This window comes from Henckelia pumila, chromosome 1 (assembly GCF_033568475.1).
Source record: "Henckelia pumila isolate YLH828 chromosome 1, ASM3356847v2, whole genome shotgun sequence".
In the NCBI taxonomy this organism is placed as follows: domain Eukaryota; kingdom Viridiplantae; phylum Streptophyta; class Magnoliopsida; order Lamiales; family Gesneriaceae; genus Henckelia; species Henckelia pumila.
Window position 1 is genome coordinate 143,129,924 of NC_133120.1, and position 20,299 is coordinate 143,150,222.

Sequence of the window (20,299 nt, forward strand, 5' to 3'; positions counted from 1 at the left end):
TATTATCAATCTTTATATTTTAGAACTAGATTATAAATATTATATGAATGATCCTTATAGTATTTAAATCTTCTGCCTAAAAGTGTGATTTTATGATTTTTGTTGTTGTTGTGGAATATGTTATGAATAAGTCATGATCTTCATTGTTTATCTTATTGTTGTTGTTTTTGTGGAATATGTTTTAGCGATTTCTTGAGATTTGTTATGGTTTTAGTGATTGTATTAAATTTTTGTATCATCATGTGAATTGTACATATTTTTGGTCAATCTCTGGTTTTCCCGTCTGTGAGTGTGACTGAATCTCATTTACTGCAATTTTGAGATAGAGTAGCTAAAATATCTTGTTGTTCTCGATTATAACGATTTAATTCCGAATCATAATGGTTTTAGTGCTACATTATGACTTAGATATTGACAATTTTTTATCATTAAAATAAAAATGGACTGCTTGAATTTGTTACTATGCAATGTTTTTTTGTGTGTCATGTGTTATATGGATGAATATTGTATGAATTTCAATTTAGATATTATTGTATTTAATGTAGTTTTTTTAATAGTTTGATAATGAAATCTATAAGTGATTCTTGAAATATTTTTTTTTTTGGGTTGCTACAAGTAAAAGAAACATATTTTTGTGATTTCAATCTTCATTGGATGTAGCTTGATAGATATTTTTGCAAGCCTGAGAACAATGTGCATAAATTTCATTAGAAACCATGATTATTCGATATGTATCTCTACTATCATCTGAGAAGTATTCTACTTTCATATCAATGCACTCTATTCGACGAGTTCACTTTTTCTCGGACAGACATCCTGAGATTATCAAGGCAGTTTAACGACTATTTATGGGGAGTCATCATGTTATTGTTTGTAAAATTTAGTAGATAATTTTGTGAAAATAATAATATTAAATCATTTATTATTCTCTAATTTTATTAAAATTTTCATACACAATTTTATCTTTCTAACCTCAATATAAATTATTTTGTTTTTATTTAGATGTTGATAAGTTACCGTCGACATAACAAAAAATATTGGGCTTTCATAATCAAGAATGCAACGTATGCTCCATCTTTACACTTGCACAGGAGAAAGCGGTTATGGAAGTTGGTTCGAGCACAGACCTTCGAGGAGATATATATGTTCCAGTGGAAGCATTGTTGGTTTACGCTTGATTTTATGATTATGTGGAACACACGGTTGTTTTATATTACTTAAGTTCTGATTGTAGTGTACTCTTATGTATTGTGTTCTCTTGTGTTGTTCTAAATATATTTGAAATTATCTCGAATCAAAGACAATTGAAATTAATTTACTATCACTTGGGAAGGTTGGTCATAGTGACCCAAAATTCTGAGAAGTAGAACGTTATGTGCTCAATTGAGACACATTTGTACTTTCTAGCTCATGTGTTGTGCCGCAGAGACATTGTGGTGCAATCTTCAATTTCATTATGCAAAATAATTTTTTTACAAGGTAAAACTTGAAGAAACGAGTAAATGATAGATGTATTGTATCAACAGACTCAATAATAAGAGGTATATTGTAGTAAAAGCCTTTGATTGGTCATTGTCATAAAGCTATTAATTTTTGTATTATTGTAAAGGTCAAAAGAGTAATTTCAAGCATATTGGTCACTGTCGTCTTGTGCCGGAAATCAAGCGTATTATCCCTAATATTTCTGAGAGTGTTCCAAATACCTCTCATTTAAAGCCGAAATCTTATCCGCTATGAAAGAGTGATCTTGATGGCCCAAATGATTGTCCTTGAAGTTGGAACAATTTATGTTCGATTAAGGCTAATGAATTATATTAATGTGTATGTGTTGTGCCGGATCTCGTAGTCTCATATTCTTTGGGATTAGTGGAGTTGAAATACATGTGTCGTCTTATAAATTGATGTAATAGATGATAAAAACTCAGTTTCAACAACTTATGAGTTCCAAAGTTTGAATTATTACCCAATTGTAGCGATTGAGAGACAATTGACATAAACAAATGTGATCTCATTGAGTAATTATCATTGTATTCCTCCTATATATTAGACAAAGTAATGCACAAAATATTACATGAAAAACACTTGGGTAATTGTTCTATCGATCTTGAGGTATTGAAAACTTCTCATAATGTTTGTTATCAGACATATTATAGCATCTTGGTGCATTTGCAAACGATGAATATCAATTTCACAATGACATGTCCTATTGTGCAGGAAATCAAGAGTATTATCCCTGATATTGCTGAGATTGGTCCAAATACATGACATTTAGAGCCGAAATCTTGGACGTTAGGAAAGAGTGATCTTGATAGCCCAAATGATTGTCCTTCCATTTGGAACAATTATACTCTATTAAGGCTAATGTATTCTATTAATGTGTGCATGTTGTGCCGGATCGTAGTCTCATATTATTTGGGATTAGTGGAGTTGGAATACATGTGTCGTCTTACGAATTGATGTAATAGATGATAAAAAATCAGATTCAACAACTTATGAGTTTGAAAGTTTGAATTATTATCCAATTTTAGTTATTGGGAGACAATTGACATCAACAAATGTGATCTCATTGAGTAATGATAATTGTGTTCCTCCTATACCTTAGACAAAGTAGTGCACAAAAAATTACATGACAAACACTTGGATAATTGTTCTACCAATCTTAAGGTATTGAAAACTCATCATAAAGTTTGTTATGAGATATATTGTAGCATCTTGGTAAATGTGCAAACGATGAATCTCAAGTTCACAATGACATGTCCTATCGTGCCGAAAATTAAGAGTATTATCCCTGATATTGCTGGGATTATTCCAAATACCTGACATTTAGAGCCGAAATCTTGGACTCTAGGAAAAAGTGTTCTTGATGGCCCAAATGATTGTCCTTCAAGTTGGAACAATTTATGCTCGATTAAGGCTAATGTATCCTATTAATGCGTACACGTTGTGCTGGATCTCGTAGTCTCATATTCTTTGAGATTAGTAGAGTTGGAATACATGTGTCGTCTTACAAATTGATGTAATAAATGATAAAAACTCAGATTCAACAAATTATGAGTTTGAAAGTTTGAATTATTCACTACTTTCAAATAGAATATGCATGCATTGTTCATTATTGAAGAGATCACACGCAATGATACCATTCATTGCCCAATATTTACAATTGTGTATTAGATATAATTATAAACTTTAAATTTTGTTAAATATGATATGTAGACATTGATTAGCCTAACTAGTAACTCTTGTATTTGAATTTCACTATTAAAAGAACATGCGTGATCCTGGGGTATGACACAATACATGAAGAACAAGAGTACATATGCGGTTTAATTTAGCATAAATTTTCTAATTATCGGGATAAAATTTCAGGCCACTAAGATCAACATTTCCAAGTAAAAATAATTAGGTTCAAATTGTTTGGGATTCGGAACCATTCCATATTAATATGGAACAATCTCTAACATTTGCAACAAAAATAGAGAAGTAATTTAGTATGAGAGAGACTCATTATCTGCACACACATAAAGATATTATGATTTAGTGCATACCACACATTATTATACTTATGATGAGTTTCATTGTCGTATAAACTGTCTCCCTATTACATTAATGCTGGTCATCGAATATCATGTGCACTATTTTGACAAATGTAAAAGAGAAATGCATTGCTCATTGTTGAATGAAATCACATGTTGTGATATCATTAATTGTCAAATGTCTATAATTGTATAAGTAAATGTAATTAAAAACTTCAAAAATTATTGAATATGATATTTAGGCATCAATTAGCTCAATTTGTAATAAGATACTTATATTTTAACTCTGTTATTAAAAGTGTATACATGATCATTGAATTTATCACAACGCATCAACAATAAAAGTACATATACGGTCTAATTCATCGTAAATTATTTTATTTATTGGGATAAAAAAGACTACTAATTAGTGCTGAATTCTCATCAGTTAGTACCCAATTAATACCAATTATTACCAACTTAATACCAAATAGTACATAAATTTTTTTAAATTTATAATAAATTCTCTATTTGAATAATATTATGATAATGTATATTCATGCATATCAATTTTTTCATAAATGAAGCAATAAAAAGATTTTTTTGAAACAAATTAAAATATTTCATACATGTGTTACACTCAAAACCATTCTATAAATCAATACTACAACCTCAATTGAAAAAAAAAACATGTACAAAATTCACATAATATATTACTTCAGCATTTGATATCATTTTTAACTACACAATAACTTCTAACCACAAAAGGTCTAATAAATCATAATTAAAAATAACTGCACACAATACATAAAAATGATTACCCACAACAACAACAAAAATCACACTTTTAGGCAGCAGATTTGAATATTATAAGGATCATTCATATAATATTTATAATCTAGTACTAAAATATAAAAAATTGACAATAAAATTGTTATAATTGAGAACAATTACGAATTTCAAATAATCAATCCACAATTGGTTGAAATGAACACAGACCCGCTCATATAAAAAAAACTTAAATATTATCCATCAAATTTGTATAATTCATGCGATGTATGGAACTTCAAATAACCATAACACAACATACACAAGTAGACAACCCTCAAAGAATAACTCAATTGGAAAAGAAAAAAAAACCCAATCATCAAGACATAATTTGATATAAAAAATTTCTTAATTTTTCAGAAAATATTATACCAAAAACTTGTTGGTTCGATGCTGTTTTTTCGCAAAGAATTCGAAATCTAATGCTTCTTGGCTTTAAACTCCTTTCGTCTCAATTTGTTGCACCAAATGTCGACACAAATGTGTAGATCATCGTTGATTTATCCGTAAGAGTTCAAGGAGAAAAAAGATTGAGGAAACATTGGATTGAAAGAGAAAATAACTATTATTAAATATAGATTTATTGTTCAAATGGGTATTATTGGGTTTCATTTAAAGTTGAGGGAAATTTCGTAATTTAGCCTCAATTAGGAAGTTCAAACACATGTCAGACTTTTGTCAGGGAGTGAAAATATATAAACTCTGAAACAGAGGGCTCGTTCGATGCTACCACCGAAGGCACTGCCTTAATCCATTAACTATTCGACACATGTCCCGTCAAATTTCTCTTATTTTAAAAAAGTTAAACAAACCCTGGTTTGACTTGGGTTGGGCAGGCTTTTGTTTTTGTTTTTTTTTTAATCTTATACATATTTGAACGCTCGTTCTCTTTTGGACGCCGAGAAAAAATCAGTCTCTTTGTTGGTTTGAACCTCCGCCGTCGTTGTGTCGTTGCCTTCTGTTCGAGAGTCTCCATTCATGGTTTAGAACTCCTTTGCATAAAGTTGGCTTCCCTTTTCCCTTTTTCGCTGTTCGTACCAAATTCTTGTTTTCTTTTTTTTTCGTAAGTGAACTTTCCTGGGTAGAAGATGGATCTTCTTGTTTCAGGGGTTTGATTTCTCAATTCCATTATTACACACGATTTATCATAAAATAATTGTGCAGATTATGATAATGTATTAGCCCGTATCCAAAACTAACAATTAATGAGTAGTTAATTGAAGGATCATGTTCGGATTAAGTAAAACATGATTAAGGAAATTTCAAATGGATTAACGGAGTCCAGAAATGGATCCAGAACACTCAAAAATGATGGGTATGGTTCGGCAGGTTCGGGCGCTCCGAACTTGAGTTCAGAGGATCCGAACATGGAAGGAGCCAGGCTTTGGAGGCTCTGAAGACTTCGGATGGTCCGAAGTGGGTTCGGACGATCCGAACTCATGCGGCCAGCGTCCCAAAATAATACATCATTGGTGATGTCATCGGGGAGATGTTTGGAAGATCCGAAGAGCCGATTCGGTCGGCCCGAACAGTGTATTGGACAGGTGTATGGTTGCATGCGATTGGTTGGACTTGTGGCGGAGATCGGAAGATCCGATGAGGCAATCGGATGGCCCGAAGCAGTTCGGACGATCCAAATGTGCTCTATAAATATGAGGTCCGAGCTCTTCATTTGGTGCGAATTCCGAGTTACTCTCCTTCGCTCACGTGACTCTATTTTAGGGCTTTGGGTACTCTTATTTTAGAGTTGGAGTAGGGAACATATTTTAGTATAGTCAGACAGTGTCTGACATAGTAGCGAAGCAGTGCTCGAGGCTGTGGAGCTGCAGCAGGGGTGTGCGCCTAGTTGCGGGATAGTCGCCATCAGTGGGCTGACGACGGACGCAGGTATAGCTATAGTCTCCTTAAATTATTTAGGAGTATGCAATAACTTAGTTAAGGCTTTTAGAGCTTAATGAATGATGCATGGGTATTTGCATTGTAGAGTTGATGATAGGCTTGGAACCTAGAGTTGGACTGCTAGGACTGCCTGTAGAAAGGTACGTAAGTACTAACTGAGATTGACAGCGGATATGCATGCTTATATATTGTATTTATGTGTTTGCATGTTATTGTTATTGATATATGGCATGTACATATCATCTTGTGCCTGTACGTCTGTACATCTTTTGATATGAGACAGTTAGGGTTACTCAGCCCTGTTTGGACGTTTGATATTGAGTACCCTTAGGTACTGATACCTAGAGGACTCCGTGGTCCGCATCCGAGATTCGGGAGTGAGTGGTCATACACAGTGGTTAGCTACCCCGATGTGACGAGCTCATACTCCAGGCGCCAGTCTGAGCAGTTTGTATACAGTTATCCCAGATATGGATACCCTGTCATTTGCATGCATCATATTTGTATGTTTATCCGTGCTTTCGTATTGAGCTTAGTGCTCACGTGCAGTCTTTTCTGTGTATCTGGACACCCGATTCTACGGGGCAGGTTTAGGTGCGGGATTGAGCACTAGGAGCTTGGAGAGGCCAGTAGCCCTTGAAGTACAGCTAGATTAGCTGTAGGTTTATTTTAAGTAATTCGATTGGGTTGTATAATCGAGTTTGTTTAGCCGGTTGCATTCTTCCAGTCTTCTTGTATTTAAGTCTTTCACAGCGATTTATTTAATGCATGCTTAATTATGCTCTTATCTCTGATTAGGTAGCGGATCCGGTATGGGTTGCTACATTTATGGTATCAGAGCTGCATGCAAGATACTTGGGAAATAGTACTGAGACGTTGGATTATCCTTGTAGGATTGAGGAGACCTAACGAAAGAAGATTTGGTTTTTCATTGCCGAGGTTTGCGGCAGAAGTCTTTACTATAAGGAATGCAATAGTGATGAGAACACCAGTAGTAGCATATCGATAGATAGATTGACTGCTGTGTACGGATCATCATTCGATGCATTGGGATGCTGATCAAAGAACATATGGATTCCAGCCGAAAAATACTGGAAGAGAAAAACGAGTATATCGTGTCAGATATCTTTGAGGGCTTTTTGGAACGAATGATGTGTAATAACCCATGTGGTTTCAGTTCGAAGAGATTCTCCACTCATAGTTGGAGAGACTGTCATATAAACCTTCACCAGGAAATGCCTCGAGTGCTTAAGGCATGACGGGTTTTGAGTGTAAGGTCATTAAACTCATGCGGAACATGGTTTTGCCGGTATGCTTGTATCGATGCTTTCAGTAGGCAAATGGGAAACTTCATGTTCAAAAGCATGATATGGATACAAGAAGAACGCTGATGGTAGATCGTGAGCAGAGGTGGTCGACTGACATGCACTGACGCAGAGCATGGTTGGTTAGCTATCACGTGCCATTTCTCTAGAGTTCTTCGCAGGAGGACATGTAGAGAGACTTGGACGGGAGTATGCTTGTATCGATGCGTGTGTCGATTAGAGGCTTCATGATCAAGAAACGAAGACGAGTACGATGATTTTAAATACTGTATTGTTATAATTGTAAACAGTATTTCAGTTGTAATGCATCATCAGAATCCGGTTGTATCATTTCAAGTTATTGGTTGTACATTTCGTTGTATTTTGAATACTGTATGTATTACATGGGATTGTAATAAAAAAGTTGTACATAACTTGAAGTAATGATACATGTATTAATTATCCAGGAATTTGTGAATGACTGAGGTGATTCATCTGGAAGTATGTAAATATTGTTCGGATAGGAACTTTGGGCTTTGTTCTAGGTTGTTTCCTCAGAACGGTAGTCTGTTTGACCTTCGTTAGGTTGGGAATTGCGATGATGGGATTTCATCAGGAACCAGGTCGAGTATATGCCAATTTGTGGACTATGACCATGACTAGATGTGATGGGGCGCGACCCTATTCCAGTGTTACTTTGGGAGTATTTGTACTTCAAAGATTGTCTGGAAGCCCTTGTGCTTCAGGATCGGTGGTGGGAAGGCTTCTCAGTATAGAGTCTTGGTAACAGTCACGACGGGATATGACCTTGGATTGGTGCCTAGTTAGGTATCAGTGGTTCAGATATTGTCTGACTGTCGTCGGAGATATTGGTTTGGATTTCTGCCGTAAGGACTAGTCCTGGAGGGATTTCCTTGACGAGCGTGTATTCTGAGCAGATAGTTTTAGTCAATGGGATACTGCGAGACTAGTGGATCTAGTCGATGATTGGATTCTCTTGTGGTAGGAGTTATCCAGGATATGGTTTTGTAAAATTGTCTGAAACGTTGACCCGGGGAAATTATTTTCCAACAATGATGGTTTCCTTCGGTAATGAGTTATATCTGATGCTAAGGATTGTACATGAATATTTGAGACGTGAGGGAAGCGTGACTTATGACAGTGTACACTTGGTGGTGATTCCAGGTGGGACATCGTGGTAGGTTACCTCAGTCTTGATTTGTTTCGGTCTTAGCGAGGGATATAACTATCAGGAGCGTGTTCAACGATAGTTGAAATCTTTCGAACTTGTATTGCATCCTGAGTTTAGCAAGTCCTAATAGTCATTTTGAATGAATATAGATAGTGGATAGTATGTTTAGACGGGTGCAGGCTTGGCACTAGTGACTACGTGTAGCTGTTGTTTGACTCTGTCAGAGATAGAGGATTGAATCAAGGGTGATTCTTTTGATTTCAAGTATTCAGGATTTGCGGACGTATGGCAGTGAGTTCATCAATACTGATCGAGCCCTGAGAGTTCGTCATTGATAAGTAATTGTCTGATTATGATTGATATCGTCAGGCGGAACGAGAGCTACAGTAGATCGACTGGAATCAATCAGATTATTCCAATTGGTGTAGATTGGGATATAGTGAATCAGGAAATACTTGGGATAGTACTAGAAGTATGATATGCATAGATACAGCGATTCAGGTGCATTTAGGGAATTCTTCAGTCGTAGGAATCCCCATGAATGCGGGAATCGGGGCTTTTGGATTCTGCAAATCACGATAGTGGTCTTAGGTTGACTCTTGTGATCATAGTTTGTTGATAGCGTTGCTGAGATTACCATGGGCGGATTTTGATCTGAGCATAGCTTGGTGTTAGCAACGATTGATCCAGTTTGCGGAAATATGATTTAGTGATTGTCCCAGGATTGTCTGCGGACAAAATTTTGGGAACTGTTAGTTGGAGTGTTTTTCTTGGGTGCTTCCAGCATAGTTCTCAAGAATTGTTCTTGAGGGACGATTCAACAAGTGCTTATGGATTTCAATGAGCATTTGCAGATTAGCATTATTTGCTTCATGGGATGAGACAACAGCTGAGACTTGTGTTTCTAAGTCTGACATGAGTATTGTCGCTGATATCCCAGTCCGTTATGTTATGCTGTGTCATTGAGAGGTTGAGATAGCGGGATTGCCGCTAGTATTGATAGATTCTGTGTGGGATCAAGGTGAACCAGTTTGGTTATTTCAGTTAGCGAGTCAAGGGTTTTTCGTTATCTAGGACAAGATAACTGAAATCATTTTCGTCGATACTATCTCTAGTGAAGAGATGGAGGTAAGCGTTCGATATAGACTACTAATGCTGAGGACGGTGTTAGTCCATCCAAGAGTTTCAGCAGGATGGTAGTATATTTCAAGGCGATGACCTTGAAGAGTGCATTAAGACAAAAAATTGTGTACAATGATTTTGTCACAATTGGGGTTAGTAGAAAAAGATTTTGTCATCTGTTTACTTAGTTGGTGTTCTTGGGAACATCCGTCAGCATCAGGCAGGGTAAGTACTGAAGATACGTGTTATGATGCCAGGAATTGTCAAGATTTGGTTGTTATCCGTGGCAGGATGACTAATGCGATCGAATAGATACTATCTACGATGGCGAGATTTGGATCAAGATCGATCGCAATCAGTCTGAGGATTTCAGATGGTTAGAGTATGTGAGACCTCGATTCTAATCGGCTAATAACAAATAATCCATAATTAAACATCATTAATAAAATCCTAAAAGAAAAGGAAAGAAAAAAAAAATTTGAATGAATAGTGTCGCGCTCGATCCTAGAAAATTCCAGGATCGAGCGCACCATATTCCTGAGCTCTCTGCCGAGAAAAAAAAAGTGTCGCGCTCGATCCTATATAAATTCAGGATGGAGCGCACCATCTGATCAAAGTTACTGCCTTAAAATAATTAGGGGCCGCGCTCGATATCAGAAAATCGTAGGATCGAGCGCACCCTGGGATCAGAATTTTTCCATAAAAACTGAACATGTTTCAAATCTCAAATCAACAATTCAACTCAATCTAATATCAATCTAATATGCTCAATTCCGAATCCAACAACATGTAATCAACATACAAACTTCAATATTCATCATTCATAATCAATTCTAATATTCAACAACGCTCGAGTTCTAAACATGCTTTCAAAACATAAACTAGATTGACATGCATTTCCAATTCTAACTCGAAGTCCCACTTTTATTCTTCATTCTCGTTCTATCCCTGTCGTCTCTGACTCGATTCTGCCCCACCTGTTACCAAGCACACATACAAAGACAAGACAACAGCCGGATAAACCGGTGAGAATAATATTCCCAGTAAAAGAGACAAACATGCAATATCAGATAAGCATTTCAAACGAAATACATCAACTTCCAATTATTCAAATATCAACCATGCAATTCCAAGAACGTGTCTAAACTCAATTCAAATGCATAAAATGCAATGCATGTCTTTAAAATCTGGGATTATCAAGTCGGATAATCAAAAGAGTTGCTGCTTTTACTTTTGGGATCCCGAGGACGAGATCACGTAAACAACTCACCGACTCTCCCGATCGAGGTGGTGCTATGTATCTCCATCCTCTAGACTTTGGTGCGACTATAAGGAGTATGCTAGCACTAGGTGAAATGGCTACACCCATGCCACTCACAATATAATCCCCAAAACGTCTATCATAAAAGGGTCGTCCTGCCCGCTTCTCAAATCAATGATTCTTAGCTCAAGATGAATGCAATGCAAACATAACTCAATCAAATAAATTCAAGTAAAATCAAATAACATGCAAGTATGTGATTCTTCGGAACACTCGAATCAAATCGGATTCGAGTCACACGTTCCATTCCAATCTAAGTCACCTTATACCTCTTTTCAACAACGTCGATGCTCCAAACCTAGAAACAACAACGATTCCTCAATCAAGATTCAATCAAACTACTTCAATCGATAATAAGAAATCGATACTATACCGGCTACAATCTCCAAGTTGCACAAAGCTGCAATCTCGCAACACCACTTGCCTCAAATCAATCTGTACAAGAAGTAATAAGGTTCGAGATTAACATACAACTCAATCGAAGGCTTGACTCAAACAATTCGAACCGATAGACAATCCAAAACTCAAACCGGCGGCATAACGCCTATAATCTGATCAAACCAGAAATGCAGACAGCATAATATCAATCCAAACAACTCATAACAATCATCCTTTACTCAATCCAATTCAATTCCAAAAAATCTAAAAAACCACATTTTCGAATAATCTTCCAAAAATCAAAACAATTCCGAACGACGCTCTATTTCAAAACCGACAGAGAATAAACGATCAGAACTCTGCCAAGATCAACATACTCCAAACTCAATCAATTCTAACACATCCGAAAATAGAAGTCTAGTTGATCAAAGAAAAACTTACTATAGAACGAAGCTCTCGCAGCCGTGATCGCTAATCTGCCTTCAGAAATAAATTCCAACGGACGGATCGACAAAAACGAAGAATTCCAAAGCTTGAAACTCACGTTTCTCTCAACAATGGAGGAAGAAGGCGAGATGGGGGAGGAGAGAATGGAGGAGACCAAGTCAAATCCCTTATAAATATCTAACAAAACCCATTTTTGCATTTTAGTCCCTAAAAATTCCGAAATTTGCAAAAAGGACCCTGATCAAAATTAATTCGGCTCTTGAACTCTGCAATCTCTGATTATCTCAAATAAAGTCAATTAAGATAAAATCGAGGCGTTACAATTCTCCCCCTCTAAGAAGAGATTTCGTCCTCGAAATCAAACATGGTTCCAGCACGAACTGTGTCTCTCGACTTATTCCTCCAAGTCCGTCAATCCAAAGTCGGCTCATTCTCGTCAGCATAATCTTCCTCTGCTCAGTCACAATCGAATCATTTCTGGTTCCAACTCAAGGCATAACGTCTAAAGTTCAACTTTTCTGATCTGGCCGTCCGTCGTTCTGAGGATATCAACTGAACTCAGATGAACTGGAATAACAAAACCTCTTCGGAGACTAATCCAGAGGAAACGGTATAACAAAGATCTTTGTCTGAAATGACCAAATCCGGCAGTCAAAACAATCTGACAAAATTCTAACAAAATATCCATCATCTGATCCTGTCTGAGAACCAATCCATAGGGAATACAATAGCAGATTAATAATCATCAATCATACACGGATGGAAACTCAACTCAAACAGATCACAGAAGTCTCGCGACATATCTCTCGAACGTAATCTCTATCCCATTCTGATTCGGCTCAAAAGAAAAATTCTTGATAGGCCTTCTATCAGTTTCAAACTCTAATCAGAAGTATAACAATCGTCGATCAAAGAAAATATCGATAGTAGATAAAATAAGAACATATCTTTCGGCTCAGAGCATCAGCTGTTGCATAAAATTCCTCAGGAAAGATTCGCAGTCAGAATCTCATATTATCTAATCCTCTTCTCTATCTCCAAATCAGTTCCGTCTGCGAAAACAATTACTCCAATTCCTAAGATTAGAACAGATCAAGAAAATTTCTCATAAGACAATAGATAATAGATCTTCTGATCAATAAGATCGCTGCGAGCCCAAAGTCCAGATTCAGACATTGAGTCTCGAGAGTCTTCAGCTGTCTCGATGCTCAAGCAAATAAATGATTCTTGTGAACAATAGCATACCAAAATCTCAATAAGAAGAAGTTCCAGGCACTGAAAATCATCAGTCCAGAAGGAAGTAAGAATTCCTAAAGCGCTGTTCAATCTCTTCTGCAATCAATAAGAACTAGTATCATAAGATGAAGTCCAAACAGAAGAACATACTCTGCGAAGTAATCGGCTTCACCCACGATAAGAATCCCTCGAAGAATCAGGGATAGAATTCATAAATTTTCCAATCTCGGATAAGGACGTCGATCTAGATCATAAAATCGAGGAAGACAACTCGATCCAAACAGCATTCAGACATCGAAGAATAACATAACACTGTTCAGCACAAAATCTGCTATACGATCCTCAAAAGCTCTGAATGATCAGTACAATTCTCATTTCAAAAAATAAAAATTCAATGATAAGAACAATCCCGATCTCAAGTCGTTGCTGAAACTAACCTCATAACTCGGAGGAAATCCAGAAATCTTATCTAGAATACGTCAGAAAACTCTTCAACCACTGGTTTATCAGCCAATTCGGGCTAGATTATAACATCAACTACAAACAAAGAGAATTCCTCTGTACAATTCTGAAATAAACGGTTCATCTATAGAATAATATAAAATAAATCCTTAAATCAAAATTCTTACCAGAGGAACAATTCAACGGATAATAAAAATCCAAATCCAAAAGCCTAAGTACTATACTGCCTAGTTCAATCTTATTCCCAATCAAAATCCAGAGTTGCGACTAAAGAACCCAAAAGCTCAACAAGAAGGGAATTCATCATCTAGATTTCTCAAAAGAAATAAGGGAACTCACCCAAAATCCATCAGTCAAAAGTGTAGTCCAGAGAATCCCAAATTTGATCGATCTCTACTAACCAACTTTCACATCCCGTGGTATTCTCATTACTCTTCAGAGTCGGTGATTAAAACGACTGAAATCTCATCAATAACTCTTCAATCAATGCCGAATAGATATCCCTCTGATCAGTCGCACTATAACTCTATCCTGTCTGGATTCTATGCAGTTCGATTCCTGTTCAATATACGTCAAGAACATATATCTCATACTCAAGCGAGTTAGAACACAATTACCTCGATCTTCCAACATTCGGTGTCCAAAACCTCTTTCTCGAATAATTCAACCATCCCGAGAAAATTCAAATTCGAACCAGAAATCCAAGCAATTCATATCTCAAGTAAATCATGCTTTAGAATGTAATCACATAACCATGTAATTCAATTAATTCTCAATCAATAAAGCATGCTCGCATGGTATTTAATAACTCAATTAAATAATTCAAACACATGCGAGAATTCAATTCATGCGGACTCGATCTACCCCGCTCACTTCTAAATTCAGTCCAAGATCTTATCTCTCTGATACCACTTAATGTGAGACCTCGATTCTAATCGGCTAATAACAAATAAACCATAATTAAACATCATTAATCAAAGCCTAAAAGAAAAGGAAAGAAAAAAATATTTTTTTTTGAAGGAATAGTGTCGCGCTCGATCCTAGAAAATTCCAGGATCGAGCGCACCATATTCCTGAGCTCTCTGCTAAGAAAAAATAAAAGTACCGCGCTCGATCCTATAAAAATTCAGGATCGAGCGCACCATTTGATCAAAGTTACTGCCTCAAAATAATTAGGGGCCGCGCTCGATCTCAGAAAATCGTAGGATCGAGTGCACCCTGGGATCAGAATTTTTCCAGAAAAACTGAACATGTTTCAAATCTCAAATCAACAATTCAACTCAATCTAATATCAATCTAACATGCTCAATTTCGAATCCAACAACATGTAATCAACATCCAAACTTCAATATTCATCATTCATAATCAATTCTAATATTCAACAACGCTCGAGTTCTAAACATGCTTTCAAAACATAAACTAGATTGACATGCATTTCCAATTCTAACTCGAAGTCCCACTTCTATTCTTCATTCTCGTTCTATCCCTGTCGTCTCTGACTCGATTCTGCCCCACCTGTTGCCAAGAACACATACAAAGACAAGACAACAGCCGGATAAACCGGTGAGAATAATATTCCCAGTAAAAGAGACAAACATGCAATATCAGATAAGCATTTCAAACGAAATACGTCAACTTCCAATTATTCAAATATCAACCATGCAATTCCAAGAGCGTGTCTAAACTCAATTCAAATGCATAAAATGCAATGCATGTCTTTAAAATCTGGGATTATCAAGTCGGATAATCAAAAGAGTTGCTGCTTTTGCTTTTGGGATCCCGAGGACGAAATCACGTAAACAACTCACCGACTCTCCCGATCGAGGTGGTGCTACGTATCTCCATCCTCTAGACTTTGGTGCAACTATAAGGAGTATGCTATCACTAGGTGAAATGGCTACACCCAGGCCACTCACAATATAATCCCCAAAATGTCTATCATAAAAGGGTCGTCCTGCCCGATGCTCAAATCAATGATTCTTGGCTCAAGATGAATGCAATGCAAACATAACTCGATCAACTAAATTCAAGTAAAAGCAAATAACATGCAAGTATGTGATTCTTCGGAACACTCGAATCAAGTCGGATTTGAGTCACACGTTCCATTCCAATCTAAGTCATCTTATACCTCTTTTCAACAACGTCGATTCAATCAAGATTCAATCAAACTACCTCAATCGATAATAAGAAATCGATACTATACCGGCTACAATCTCCAAGTTGCACAAAGCTGCAATCTCGCAACTCCACTTGCCTCAAATAAATCTGTACAAGAAGTAATAAGGCTCGAGATTAACATACAACTCAATCGAAGGCTTGAATCAAATAATTCGAAGCGATAGACAATCCAAAACTCAAACTAGTGGCATAACGGCTATAATCTGATCAAACCGAAAATGCAGACAGCATAATATCAATCCAAACAACTCATAACAATTATCCTTTACTCAATCCAATTCAATTCCAAAAAATCTAAAAAACCACATTTTCGAATAATCTTCCAAAAATCAAAACAATTCCGAACGACGCTCTATTTCAAAACCGACAGAGAATAAACGATCAGAACTCTGCCAAGATCAACATACTCCAAACTCAATCGATTATAACACATCCGAAAATAGAAGTCTAGTTGATCGAAGAAAAACTTACTATAGAACGAAGCTCTCGCAGCCGTGATCGCTAATCTGCCTTCAGAAATAAATTTCAACGGACGGATCGACAAAAACGAAGAATTCCAAAGCTTGAAACTCACGTTTCTCTCAACAATGGAGGAAGAAGGTGAGATATGGGAGGAGAGAATGGAGGAGACCAAGTCAAATCCCTTATAAATATCTAACAAAACCCATTTTTGCATTTTAGTCCCTAAAAATTCCGAAATTCGCAAAAAGGACCCTGATCAAAATTAAGTCGGCTCTTAAACTCTGCAATCTCTGATTATCTCAAATAAACTTACTTTTATTGCTTTGTTTTAGTGTTGATTTTTATTGTTTTTGTTTGTTTTTCGTTAAATTTTGGAAAATTTCAAAAAATAATTTTTTTAGCTGTGTGCGCTCGATCGCATTGAACTCACGCGATCGAGCGCACGATTTCACCCCTATTCTCTGTCCGAAATTGTTTTGAGGCTCGCTCGATCGCTTCATACTCACGCGATCGAGCGCGCAGTTTCAACCCCGTTCTCTGCCCCTGATTTACGAAGCGCGCTCGATCGAGCGAACTCAATGCGATCGAGTGCGCTCTCCTGTGGCCGCCTACTTAATTATTATTTTTCTTTCTTCCTTAACTTTTTCTTTCCCCCCTTTTTTGCTCGATTTTCCTAGAACCCTAAACCCCCAATTTTTTAATTTTACTAATCCTTACCAATTTCCCTTGAAACATTGCAGGAATCATCCCAAGGATTGCACTCTCCATTCTTCTTTTCTTCTCCACATCTCCAGCGCCAGATTTTGCCAAGAAACACCGGAATTCTTAATGCACGCCAAGTGTTTGATATATTGCCCCGGTCAAGTATCTTGCTAGGTTACCACAATTATGGGCCCAAAACGCACTCGAGAGCGTGGAGAATCGTCTCGCCAAGGAGCTAGGAATACCCAGGACCCAATCCACCCAGCCGGCCAATTCGTCAACCAAGCGGCTTGGGATCGATACGATCATGCTAAAGCCCATCGCTCCCCTATTACTGAGAGGGGTTTTGCTCTAATGGACTACGAAAGCGATGTGGCTAACCAAGTTGTCAACCGAGGGTGGGGGCCATTTTCTCGACAGCCATCCCCGGCTTTTGTCCCTATTGTGAGGGAATTCTATGCCAATGCAGCAGCGCGCACAGATGATAAGGCCTTCGTCTGGGGTATTCTAGTTTCATATGCACCACAAGAATTGAATAGCCTTTTGGAGACGCCCGACGTCGATGACAGTTTCTACCAGAGCATAGCTTCCAGCCCGGATTTGGACGAAGTCATTCAGCAAATATGCATGGCCGGGGCTGCTTGGAGGGATCCGATTACATTCAAGTGCTTTAAAGAGAAATATCTGCTGATGGATCCGGCAACTTGGTACATCTTTGTAGCCCGCCGCCTCATGCCCATTACCCACACGAGCGAGGTCCATGTTGAGAGGGCCGTCGTACTCTACGCTCTTGATCTTCAATTACCAGTGAATGCGGGGCGTGTGATACACAGTCAGATGAGGCATTCCATCACTACGAGGACGGCGGGTCTCTACTTTCCGATGATTATCATGCAACTGTGCTTGCGCGCTGGGGTGCCACATCGACCCGACGAAGAATGGTTACAACCCATGCGTCCTATTGACGGCGCGACTGTCGATGCCAAATGAGAATATTGAAGGAGCCAGTTCATGGTGGACGATCAATTTGTGCCGGTGCCCGACCCACTACGCCCTCCACCGCTTCCACGCCGAACCACTACTGTCACGGTTCGAGCATTAGCCAATCAAGCCCAATATCAGAATGCTTTCAATGCAGCGGTGGCCTCAAATTTTCAGGCCTTGGACTTTATTTGTCGAGGCATTTCCGAGCGGCTCGGGATTGACCCCACCACATTGCCCCCGGCTATCCCATTTCCACAGCCTTCTGACTTTCAAGGCGCCGATCCCGTCCTACCTCCCGAGCATGAAGAGGAAGATGTCGCCGACCATTGAACCAGGGGAGTTTTGCTTTTCATTTGTCGCATAGCATATTGTTTCGTTGTTTTTTTGTGTTTTGTCTTGCAATGCATTGAGGACAATGCTTAGGTTAAGTGTTTGGGGGGGGGGGGGTGCATTGTATGCATTTTGCATTTTGTTTCTTTTGTTTTGCATTTTTCTTGTGTTGTTATGCATCATATTGTTGTGTTGTCGTTTTTGTTGTTCAAATGAATAAGTTGAGGATGAGTTGTTAGCCTATGATGAGGTAGTTGAAAAATGAAATTTTTGAAAAATTTTACTCTTGATTGGACATAAGAAACCATAGGTTGATTGTTGAATATTCTTAAGCACGCATGTTTAACCAGTGAAGTGTAGCGATGTATTAGATATCGTGGATGTCTGTTGGACCATTGCACGACAATAGGTGTTTGTGGAACTTGATGGTTCTTAAGTCTTGATGATCCTGTTGATTTAGCATTTACTCTCTTGGGTATTTTTAGAAGTAGAAAAGAAAAAATCAGCTTTTATAGCATGTTTATGAAGTAATCAACTCCATCCGGGTTGCAAGCAAGATGTTTGAAATCCTACTCATCTTGTTTGTGGCTAAGTCTGCGAAAAAAATAAAATGGGGTTTAGCCTTAAAAAAATAAATTAGTAAGGCATCAGTTCCATCCGGGCTTGAAATGTGTTTGAAATCCTATTTACTATTTCATAGCTAAGTATGCGGGTAATTATTGGGACTGCAAAAGAAATCGCAAATTAGTGCTTAGTTAGCTTGAGAGAGTTGTGTTTTGTTGATGGATTGTTGGGAGGAGAGTTCTTGATTGTGAGACTTGCACTGAATTGTTTTTAGGTCGGCAAACAGTCTTGAAACTTTGTTCTTTTGAAGTTGCATGTAACTGGGGTAACATGGCACACACACACATTCGCATTCGACTGAAGGTGTATCATTGATGATTGAGAGTAGCTATGAACTTGTTTTTGGATGAAAGTGGTTTTCTATGAGGCTAAATTTTATGCATAATCTTCTTTGCTTATGTGTTTGTCCTGTTTCATTTTGTTTTTGCATGACTTACTCGAGTGCGAGTAAGGATTAAGTGTGGGGGTATTTGATAGTCGTGTTTTGTTTGCATATTTTGTTGTTATTTTGTTGGTAGTTTGCATGCATTTAATTATGTTTGTTCATGTTTTATCTTAGTTTTTTCTTTTGCATGCATTTATATTCATAACATACTCCCGGGTTTAATGTGTAGGAGATTTCAAGATGAAGAAAACGAAGGCAAAATATTGGTTTTTTCCATGCGATCGATCGCATGTACTCAGCAGGATCGAGCGCGGGCCGAGAAGTTGAAAACAGAGAAACACATATTTTCACGCGATCGATCGGACGTACTCCATGCGATCGAGTGCGCGGGCCTGTTCGGGAATGATTTTTTAATTTTGGAAATTTTGTTATTTTGGACTTTAGGTTTATTAGACTCTTAATTCCGTTTTTAAGGATTATTATCAGATTTCGAGACTTTCTCTTGGAGGCTAGGTTTTGTTCCTCAATTTCTTCTCTAGTTTTCTTCTTTTCTTTGAATTTTTATTGATTTGGTGATGAATCGTTGTAGCTAAACTTTTTAATACTTGGTTGAGGGAGACGAAACCTTGATATATTTTATTCATGAGATTCGATTCGTAGTGTTTAATCTTTATTAAGTATCAATCTTTGATCTGTTTGATTTCATGTTTGTATGCGAGATTTTAGGATTGGCCATCTTAGAGTTTTGTATTGCGAACGATAGCTAAATTAGAATTCAAATCCGTAATTGTTTGAACAATCTAATTTGCGAAGCAACTACGTTGATATTTTTTGATGTTGAGTTTATTAAATCGTAGGATCAATTATTGACTAGGCTAAATACAATCGCTGGTGTTTGTGTTGTCTAGGTTCGTCAGTTTTACTAGTTTGAAT